Below are 11,885 nucleotides of genomic sequence, written 5' to 3' on the forward strand. Positions count from 1 at the left end.
TACAGCCATTATTTCTTCAAATGCTTTTTCTGCCTCCTACCCCAACCTCACCCCACTATCTTCTCCTTCTAGAGTTCCAATTACATATAATAGGCCATTTCAAGTCACCCTACAGTTCAGTTTCATTCATTTTTCCAGATTTTTAGTTGTTTTAGAAGAGAGGATAAATCTGATTCCTGTTACATTTATCACCAGGTAAAATAGAAGTCCAATAATCCTGTTTAATGGATAGATTTGTTTCTAAGATTTCAATTATGATTTTTTAAGCTTTCTTCTGCTTATCACAAGAGGGTGATGCTCATCAGGATACACAGGATGAGGGAGGGAATCCCAGGAGGTCTACCTACTTCATGTAAAGATTTTCAAACATTCTTCCTCATTTGAGCCTCACCTAATCCCTTCATTCAGAGTTAACTGATGCTTTCAACTCCAGAGTCTTTTGGTAGTTCTTCAGTTTCTAGATTTTCCCCTAGTGTAGGCTTCAGCTTTCTTGGGTCCATTAACAGTTATTCCTCAGCCATCTACCTCCCAGCTTCCAAACGGATTGCTTCAGTCTCTCCTCCCATTCTCTTTGCCTTTACAGATCTATCCCCCCATTTTCATTTTATTGAAATTGCTTCCTTTGTGAGAAAGCAACCATAAATTCAGGTGTTTTCTCTGCCATGTTAAACCAGAAGATAGATCTATTTCTAAAATATCTCTATTTGGAGCGCAGCCGGGGTTGCACCATGAGCAGCTGTACACTGGGGCTCGGGCCTCCCTGATGATTGACTGCCCCACCAGTTTCCCTACCTTCTCTGGACCTGGTCATCCTGTTGACACTTCTGTCAGGCTGCTCTGTTACGTGGCGCTTTCAGACTGCCCAGCACTGAGAGCAAAGGCATGTACCTTATAAGCAGGATATGGCAGAATTTTAAGCCAATCTGAAAGTCTCTGTTTTTCCGTGAGGGACTGCCCATTCGCAGCATGGATTTTAACCAAGGCAACAGCATCACTGTGAGGCAGAGGGACACGGGTATCCTGAATAAGAATAATATACTCTTGAGATTGAAGACAAGATGGCAGAGTAGATGACCTTGAGCTCACCTCCTCCTATGAGAACACCAAAATCACAACTGCTGAACAACCATCAATAAAAAAGACTGGAACCTACCAAAAAAGATACTGTACATCCAAAAACAAAGAAGAAATCACAATGAAATGGTAGGAGGGGCACATTCATGATACAAAAAAATCCCATACCACCCTGGGTAGGCGACCCACAAACTGGAGAATAATTATATCACAGAAGTTCTTCCATGGAAGAGTTCTGAGCCCCACGTTTGGCATTAGGAGAAGGAGCCCCAGAGCATTTGGCTTTGAAGGCCAGCGGGTCTTGATCACAGGAAATCTATAGGACTGAGGGAAACAGAAACTCCACTCTTGGAGGGCACACACAACGTCTCATGCACACTGGGACCCAGGGCAAAAGCAGTGACTTCAAAGGAGCCTGGGTCAGACCTACCTGCTGGTCTTGGAGGGTCTCCTGGGGAGGCAAGGGGCAGCTGTGGCTCTCTCTTGGGACATAAAAGCTGGTGGCGAACATATACAGAGTACTCATCTGAGGGCTGACATCTTGCTTGGAACATTAGCACCAAGACCTGGCCCCACCCAACAGCCTGTAGGCTCCAGTGCTGGGACTCCTCAGGCCAAACAGCCAACAGGGTGGGAACACAGTCCTACCCATCAACAGACAGGCTGCCTAAAGACATCTGAGCCCACAGCCACCTCTAGACATGCCCCGTGACACGGTCCTGCCCACCAGAGAGCCAAGACCCAATTCCATCCAGCAGTGGGCAGGCAACAGTCCCTCCCACCAGGAAGCCTACACAAGCCTTTAGTCCAGCCTCACCCACCAGGGAGCTGACACCAGAAGGAAGGAAACTATGTTCCTTAACCTGCAGAACTGAGTCGTAAACACAGGTCAGAACCTACCCTGAGACCAGCTGGTCCCTGGCCCTTGGGTGATGAGAGGAGAGTATACTGCTGGGACACATAGGACTTCCCCTACAGAAGGCCACTTCTCCAAGGTCAAGAAACATAAATAAGCTACTACATCCATAAAAATACAAATATAAGTTTAAACAAAATGAGACAGCAAAGGAATATGTTCCAGACAAAAGAGCAAGGTAAAGCCCCAGAAGAACAACTAAGTTAAGTGGAGACAGGCAATCTACCTTAAAAAGAGTTCTGAGTAATGATAGTAAAGATGATCCAAGAATTTGGGAAAACAATGGATGCACAGAGTAAGAAGTCACAAAAAGTTATTTTTTAAAACTTTTTTTAAAAAATTTATTTACTTTTTATTTTATTTATTTTTGGTTGTGTTGGGTCTTTATTGCTGTGCATGGGCTTTCTCTAGTTGTGGTGAGCAGGGGCTACTCTTCATTGCAGTGCACAGGCTTCTCATTGTGGTGGCTTCTCCTGTTGCAGAGCATGGGCTCTAGGTGTGCAGGCTTCAGTAGTTGTGGCACGCGGGCTCAGTAGTTGTGGCTCGTGGGCTCTAGAGCACAGGCTCAGTAGTTGTGGCTCATGGGCTTAGCTGCTCCGCAGCATGTGGGATCTTCCCGGACCAGGGCTCAAACCTATGTCCCCTGCATTGGCAGGCAGATTCTTAACCACTGCACCACCAGGGAAGCCCCACAAAAAGTTTTTGACAAAGAAATAGAAAAAATAATGAACAACCAAACAGAGTTGAAGAATAAAATAACTAAAGTGAAAAATACACTAGAAGGAATCAATAGCAGAATAAATGAAACAGAAAAATGGATAAGTGACCAGGAATACAGAGTGGTGGAAATCACTGCCTTGGAACAGAATAAAGAAAAAATGAAAAATGAGGACAGTTTAAGAGACCTCTGGGACAATGTCAAATGCACCAACGTTTGCATTACAGGGGTCCCAGAAGGAAAAGAGAGAGAGAAGAGGCCTGAGAAGATATCTGAAGAGATAATAGCTGAAAACTTCCCTAACATGGGAAAGGAAGCAGTCACCCAATCCAGGAAGTGCAGAGAGTCCTATACAGGATTAACCCAAGGAGGACCACGCTGAGATACACAGTAATCAAACTGACAAAAATTAAGGATAAATAGAAAATATTAAAAGCAGCAAGGGAAAAGCAACAAATGACATAAAAGGAAATCCCCATAAGTTTATCAGCTGATTTTTCAGCAGAAACTCTGCAGACCAAAAGGGAGTGGAATGATGTATTTAAAGTGATGAAAGGGGGGCTTCCCTGGTGGCACAGTGGTTAAGAATCTGCCTGCCAATGCAGGGGACATGGGTTCAAGACCTGATCCGGGAAGATCCCACATGCCGCAGAGCAACTAAGCCTGTGCACCACAACTACTGAGCCTGTGCTCTAGAGCCCACAAGCCACAACTACTGAGCCCATGAGCCCCAACTACTGAGCCCGTGTGCCACAACTACTGAAGCCCGCACACCTAGAGCCCGTGCTCTGCAACAAGAGAAGCCACCGCAATGAGAAGCCCATGCACTGCAACGCAGAGTAGACCCACTCGCCACAACTAGAGAAAGCCCACACGCAGCAATGAAGACCCAATGCAGCCAAAGACAAATAAGTAAAAGAAATAAATTTTTTTTAAAAAGTGGTGAAAGGGAAAAACCTACAACCAAGTGTACTCTACCCAGCAAGGCTCCCGTTCAGATTTGACAGAGAAATCAAAAGCTTTACAGAAAAGCAAAAGCTAAAAGAGTTCAGCACCACCAAACCAGCTTTACAACAAATGCTAAAGGAACTTCTCCAGGCAGAAAAGAAAAGGCCACAATGAGAAACAAGGAAAGTACAAAATGGGAAAGCTCACTGGTAAAGGCAAACATACAGTAAAGGTAGGAAAGGTTGGATACACACAAATAGGGTATCAAAACCACTAATCATAAGAGGAGGAAAGTACAAATCTAGGATATTTGAAATGCATTTGAAATTAAGAGATCAGCAACTTAAAACAATCATGTATTTATATAGACTGCTATAGCAAAACCTCATGGTAACCACAAACCAAAAATCTATAATAGATATACACACTCAAAAAATAAAAGGAATCTAAAGTAAAAATAGTTATCAAAACACAAGAGAACAAAAGAGGAAAGGAAGAAAAAAGACCTACAAAAAAAAATCCAAAACTATTAACAAAATGGAAATAAGAACATACATACCGATAATTACCTTAAATATAAACAGATAAAATGCTCCAACCAAAAGACATAGACTGGCTGAATGGTTACAAAAGCAAGACCCATATATATGCTGTCTACAACACAGCATAGACTTTACTGTTTTTTTAGTATTTATTTATTTATTTTTATTTTTGGCTGTCAGGTCTTAGTTGTGGCACACGGGATCTTCTGTTGTGGCGCACGGGCTTCTCTCTAGTAGTGGCGTGCAGGTTTTCTCTCTCTAGTTGTGGCGTGCAGGCTCCAGAGCGCATGGGTTCTGTAATGTGGCGCACGTGCTCCAGAGCATGTGGGCTCTGTAGTTTGTGGCATGTGGGCTCTCTAGTTGAGGACACGCAGGCCCAGTAGTTGCACTGCACGGGCCTAGTTGCCCCGCAGCATGTGGGATCTTAGTTCCCTGACCAGGGATTGAACCCTTGTCCGGTGCATTGGAAGGTAGATTCTCTACCACTGCACCAACAGGGAATTTCCAAGGCAGCACAGACTTTCAATAGACTTTAAAATGAAAGCTGTTACAAGAGACAAAGAAAGACACTACATAATGATAAATGGGTTAATCCACAAAGAAGATATAACAATTGTAAATATACATACACCCAACAGAACAGCATATCAATATGTAAGGCAAACGTTAACAGACATAAAAGTAGAAATTGACAGTAACATAATAATAGTGGGGGACTTTAACACCTCACTTTCATTGATGGATAGATCATCCAGACAGAAAATCAATAAGGAAATACAGGCCTTAAATGACACATTAGACCAGATGGACTTAGTTGATACTCATAGACCATTCCATCTGAAAGCAGCAGAATAAACATTCTTTTCAAGTGCACATGGAACATTCTTCAGGACAGATCACATGCTGGGCCGTAAAGTGAGCCTCAGTAAATTTAAGAAAATTGAAATTGTATCAAGAAACTTTTCCAACCACAATGCTATAAGATTAGAAATCAAGTACGAGAAAAAAAATACTGCAAAAAAACAAAAACACAAAAACGTGAAGCCAAACAATATGCTACTTAACAACCAATGGATTACTGAAGAAGACAAAGAAGATGTCAAAAAATACCTAGAGACAAAGGAAAACAAAAACACGACAACCCAAAACCCATAATACAAATCCTATGGGATGCAGCAAAGGCAGTTCTATGAGGGAAGTTTATAGCAATACGAGCTCACCTCAGGAAACAAGAAAAAATCTCAAATAAACAGCTTAACCTTACACCTAAAGCAACAAGAGAAAGAAGAACAAAAACCAAAGTTAGCAGAAAGAAAGAAATCATAAAGATCAGTGAAGAAATAAATGAAACAGAGACTAAAAAACAATAAAGAGATCAAGGAAACTAAAAGCTGGTTCCTTGAAAAGATAAACAAAATTGATAAACCTTTAGCCAGACTGATGAAGAAAAAAAGGGAGAGGGTTCAAATCCATAAAATTAGAAATGAAAAAGGAGAAGTTACAATTGACACCATAGAAATACAAAGGACCATAAAAGACTACTAGAAGCAACTATATGTTAATAAAATGGACAACCCAGAAGAAATGGACAAAATCTCAGAAAGGTACAATCTCCCAAGACTGAACCAGGAAGAAATAGAAAATATGAACAGACCAATTCCAAGTACTGAAATTGAATCTGTGATTTAAAAGCTTCCAACAAACAAAAGTCCATGACCAGATGGCTTCACATGCAAATTCTAGCAAACATTTACAGAAGAATTAACACCTAAACTTCTGAAACTATTCCCAAAAATTACAGAGGAAGGAACTCTTCCAAACTCATTCTATGAGGACAGCATCACCCTGATACCAAAACCAGACAAAGATACCACACACACAAAAAAAGAGAACTACAGGCCAATTTTGCTGACGAACATAGATGCAAAAATCCTCAACAAAATACTAGCAAACTGAATCCAACAATACATGAAAAGGATCATACACCATGATCAAGTGTGATTTATCCCAGGGATGCAAGGATTTTTCAATATCTGCAAATCAATCAGTGTGATAAACCATATTAACAAATTGAAGAATAAAAACCATATGATCATCTTAATAGATGCATAAAAGCTTTTGATAAAATTGAACATCCATTTATGATAAAAACTATCATGAAAGTGGGCATAGAGGGAACTGACTTCAACATAATACAGGTCATATATGACAAAACCCCAGCTAACATCATACTCAATGGTGAAAAGCTGAAAGTATTTCCTCTAAGATCAGGAACACAACAAGGATGTCCCATTTTGCCACTTTTGTTCAACATACTTTTGGAAGTGCTAGCCACAGCAATCAGAGAAGAAAAAGGAATCCAAATTGGAAAAGAAGTAAAACTGTCAGTGTTTGCAGATGGCATGATACTATACATAGAAAATCCTAAAGACACTACCAGAAAACTACTAGAGCTCATCAGTGAATTTGGTAAAGTTGCAGTATACAAAATTAATAAACAGAAATCTGTTGCATTTCTATACACTAACAGTGAAATATCAGAAACAGAAATTAAGGAAACAATCCCATTTATGACTGCATCAAAATGAATAAAATACCTAGGAATAAACCTACCTAAGGAAGCAAAAGCCCTGTACTCTGAAAACTATAAGACCCTGATGAAAGATATCAAAAGTGACACAAACAAATGGAAAGATACCATTTTCTTGGATTGGAAGAATCAATATTGTCCAAATGACTATACTACCAAGGCAATCTACAGATTCAATGCAATTCTTATCAAATTACAAACTGCATTTTTCTTAGAACTAGAACGAAAAAATTTCAAATTTGTATGAAAACACAAAAGACCCCAAATAGCCAAAGCAATCTTGAGAAAGAAAAACAAAAGTTGGAGGAATCAGGCTCCCTGACTTCAGGCTATACTACAAAGCTACAGTAACCAAAACAGTATGGTACTGGCACAGAAACAAAAATATAGACCATGGAACAGGATAGAAAGCCCAGAAATAAACCCATGCACTTATGGTCAATTAATCTATGAAAAGGAGGCAAGACTATACAATGGAGAAAGACAGTCTCTTCAATAAGTGGTGCTGGGAAAACTGGACAGCTACATGTAAAAGAATGAAATTAGAAGATTCTCTAACACCATACACAAAAATAAACTCAAAATGGATTAAAGACCTAACTGCAAGACCAGATACTATAAAACTCCTAGAGGAAAACACAGGCAGAACAGTCTTTGACATAAAGCAATATCTTTTTGGATTACATCTTCTAGAGTAACTGAAATGAAAACAAGAGTAAACAAATGGGACCTAATTAAACTTAAAAGCTTTTGCACAGCAAAGGAAACCATAAACAAAACAAAAAGACAACCTACAGAATGGGTGAAAATATTTGGAAACGATGCAACTGACAAGGGATTAATCTCCAAAATATACATATAGCTCATACAGCTCAATATCAAAAAAACAAACAACCCAGTAAATAAATGGGCAGAGGATCTAAAAAGACATTTCTCCAAAGAAGACATACAGGTGGCCAATAGACACATGAAAAGATGCTCAACTTCGCTAAGTATTAAAGAAATGGAAGTCAAAACTATAATGAGGTATCACCACACACTAGTCAGAATGGACATCATCAAAAAGTCTATAAACCATAAATGCTGGAGAAGGTGTGGAGAAAAGAGAATCCTCCTGTACTGTTGGTGGTAATGTAAACTGGTGCAGCCATTATGGAGAACAGTATGGAGGTTCCTTAAAAAACTAAAAATAGAGCTACCATATGATCCTGCAATCCCACTGCTTGGCATATATCCAGAGAAAACCATAATTCCAAAAGATACATGCACCCCAATGTTCACTGCAGCACTATTTACAATAGCCAAGACATGGAAACAACCTAAATGTCCATCGACAGATGAATGGATAAAGATGTGGTACATATATACAATGGAACATTACTCAGCCATAAAAAAGAATGAAATAATACCATTTGCAGCAACATGGGTGGACCTAGAGATTATCATAGTAAGTGAAGTAAGTCTGACAGAGAAAGATAAATACCGTATGATATCACTTGTATGTGGAATCTTAAAAAAAGGATACAAATGATCTTATTTACAAAACAGAAATAGACTCACGGAAATAGGAAACAAACTTATGGTTACCAAAGTGGGGGGGAAGGATAAATTAGGAGTTTGGGATTAAAATATACACACTACTATATATAAAATAGATAACCAAAAAGGACAGACTATACAGCACAGAGAACTATACTCAGTATCTTGTAACAACCTATAATGGAAGAGAATGTAAGAAATATATATATATATATCTGAATTACTTTACTGTACACCTGAAACAACACTGTAAATCAACTATATTTCAATAAAAAATTTTTTAAAAAGAAAGAACAAAAAAAATCTCTATTTTTCTTTGCTAATATTCTTCTCTCCATTTTCTGTCTGAAAATGGATAGTAGTTGGGTGCTGCCCTCTTGGAGTAATGCTTTAGGTCCCTTAAGTTTTCTCCCATATTTTTTATATCTTTGTTCTTGTGTTTCACATCCAAAAGGTTTCCTCAACTTTATCTCTCAGCTCTTCATCTGAATGTTTAGCTTCAAAAAATGCTTTCTTGATTCTTCCCTAGAGCCTTCAGAGGGAGCACAGACCTGCCAACACCTGATTTCAAACTTCTAACCTCTAGAACTGTGAGGGAAAGAATTTCTGTTGTTTTAAGCCAGAAATCAAACAACAAACAAACAAACAAAAACCGCTCCTTCTCATTCTCTTTTCATAGCATCCACTTCTGATTTTGTGGATACAAAATCTCCCCCAGATTTCTCTGAGGATTCTAACTAGATTTGTCAGGTTCTCTCTCTTCCCTGGGTTGTGTTTTTAATCTTATGCAGTCAGCTATTCTGTTCAATATTCTTGGTCTTTTTTTTTTCCAGGTGGCCAGCTTTCCCCATGTGTCTGGTTATGTTTAGTCCTCTGTTCATATTTGAGGTTGAAGGACCATATTTACAGTAGCTGGCATGTTGTGTCTTGTCAACAAGCCACACCCTTGAGCTAATAAAAGGCCTGGACGGGAGTATCACGTGTGAGGTTGGCCTTGTGCACCAGCAGACTTTGCTTTAGGGTTCACAAGTAGGATGCTGGTGCTCTTGGGACCATTCGTTGATATTAGAATGGGAAGTCACCAATACCGACACTAGGAACCTTGGATCTCCTTGGTCAAATGACTTTAGGAAGAGCCTTCTGGTTTTTTAGTTTGCTTAGGAGTAAATATCTAATGTTGGTCTCTCCCTGTGAAGTGACTGGGGATTTAGAGAAGGGACTGATTGACACAACTGTTGACAAACGTTTAATTAAACATTCTGTTTGACGCCCTCCTTCACTTTCCAGTCTCTCTGTGTTCTGTTGGGAGGACTGGCCACTGCTGTGAGCCCCACTGCCATGTTCTCTGCACTGCACACCCATCCTTGGCTTTTTCCCATCTGTTACCTGTGCCTTCTGCTCTCTATCTCCCTACATCCATTTTAATGTCTTATTTGCCTATAACCCTTTCTCCAACCCCCTTCCTGTTTGGGGATGTTTTTTCATTTTGTACCTTTTCATTGGGATTTGGAAGGAAAAAGAAAAATCCATGCGAAAAATCCACCTTCTTAAACCAGAAGTCTGTTTTTCCCCAGTTGTATGAGCCCTTAAGCTTCTGCAGAATAAACACATAATTGGTTTTTCCTTAACTTAGACAAACGTCTAAGTAGCAGTCAAAGAACGTTCCAAGTTCTTGAGCCAGTGGGTGCCATGGGTCTGTGGTGCACAGACTTGATGTCTGCTGGTTTGTGGGGGTAACAGAGTCCCCTGGATCTGAAGCCCCCCCCCCCCCCCCCCCCCCCCCCCAGATTTGCTGTAGCAAGATCTCTGACTCCAAAGGATTACAAAATACTGAATTCCTGCCGTGTACACCCAATAAGCAACCTGGAGCTGCATCTTGGGTTGATCTGAGTTACAGCCAGAGTGTATTGGTCCTTGGGTGATTCTATCCTGTGAATAATACATTACCCGAGCCCTGTGTTGGAGACGGATTGCCCTAATACCCATCCAAGGGACCTGTTGCTGGGATGTGTACAGCTCCAACCCATCATTCTGGTGCTGTTTTATTGATGCCAAAGAGTCCCCATAGGTGATGTATTACACAGCGGGGAGATGGCCCCTGGAGGAAGTGAAAGATCTGCAAGAAAACTCTTAATAATTATTGGAGAAAAGACAGCTACCATGCTGCACATAAAGAGTCTTTTTCTCCCCCCCTGTCAACTAGGGGAGAATACTGATATGCACTTTGCTTTTCCCAGGTTATCTCCTGCTCTCCTATTATACGTTTGGATACAGCTAAGAATAATTCTTCAGAGCCACCCTCCCCCCACCAAAAAAAATCCTTATCCCCTGAGTATCTCTGAACCTCCACAGATTCAAAGATGGGTAAGCATTAAAATGTCACCATCTCCTGGACTTGGTGCTTTTAAATTTCCTGTTTCACAACTACTGAGATGTAATTTCACGAGCAAAAATATCTGTCAGGGAGAATATTAAACAACTCCACACCTTCAGCCGTCCTGTCTTCAGCTATTTACAGATATGTTTTTAAAATATACCATTTAAATATGAACGGCAACTTCCTGTTAAACTTTGGATGTAGCAGCTGGCAAGAAATGTGGCCCCCCCATTGGTGAGAGAGGAAAAATTGATTTCTGTATACAAAGCCCTAACATAACAAACAAGCAGAAGCACTTCCTGATAAATAGTGCCAAGCAAACATTCATATCCTTGCCTCCACCGTATTCAAAATATTTTTGCTAGACCAAGTGCAAAGTATTATTATCATTAAGTTTATCCTCCTTGGAACTGACCAGTTCCAAGTTCTACCAGAAGGTCTGATAGGAGTCAAGGCTATGGACGTTTATCATGGCAGTTATTTTGGTTTTAATTCTCTTCCAAAAAACGCTGCAGAGCCATGGATGTATATAAACATCGCCGTACTTGAGGAAACCCACACCCAACAGCCCCAGGGCCGCAGCAGCCACCCCACAAACCAGCAAAACGGAAATTCCAGAGCAGTAAACAGTCAGAACTCAGATCCAGGGGCAGTCCCTGAGGGCACCATGGGGAAGAAACGCACGGACAGTGGCAAAGACATCTGGGTCCCCACGGCTCCCTCCAGCTGCCACCACGAAACCTGGCTGGGAGTGGATTTGGGTCCCAAGGAAAACCCGCATCTGTGTCCTCTTTGTTCACCAAAGCGAAATCCTCCTCTGGTTGTTCCCTTTGTTTAAACCGCAAACAAAATCCTGTTTACTGCCGTGCTACACGGGTCCGGAAAAGAGCCCTCGTCACACGTGCACAGGCTGAGGAATCTGCACATCCTGACAGATACCCAGAAGACCAGACGCCTTCGGGGAGAGTCGGGTCTTCCCCGTGTCCCGTTTCGGTCACCGCCTGACCCCGCGCCCCCTCCAGGGGACCACTCTCAGCGCATCCTTTCTTACATGTATTCTCAGACAAGAGCCGCAACTCCAGAAACTAGATGGAGTAAAACAAAGGCAACCTTGTGCCAATGTTTCCAAGTTGAAGACACGAGACCGGCACGTGACAAAGATCAACTTCGCCCAGGACAGG

The sequence above is a fragment of the Balaenoptera acutorostrata genome, chromosome 3, assembly GCF_949987535.1.
Source record: "Balaenoptera acutorostrata chromosome 3, mBalAcu1.1, whole genome shotgun sequence".
Classification (NCBI taxonomy): Eukaryota; Metazoa; Chordata; class Mammalia; order Artiodactyla; family Balaenopteridae; genus Balaenoptera; species Balaenoptera acutorostrata.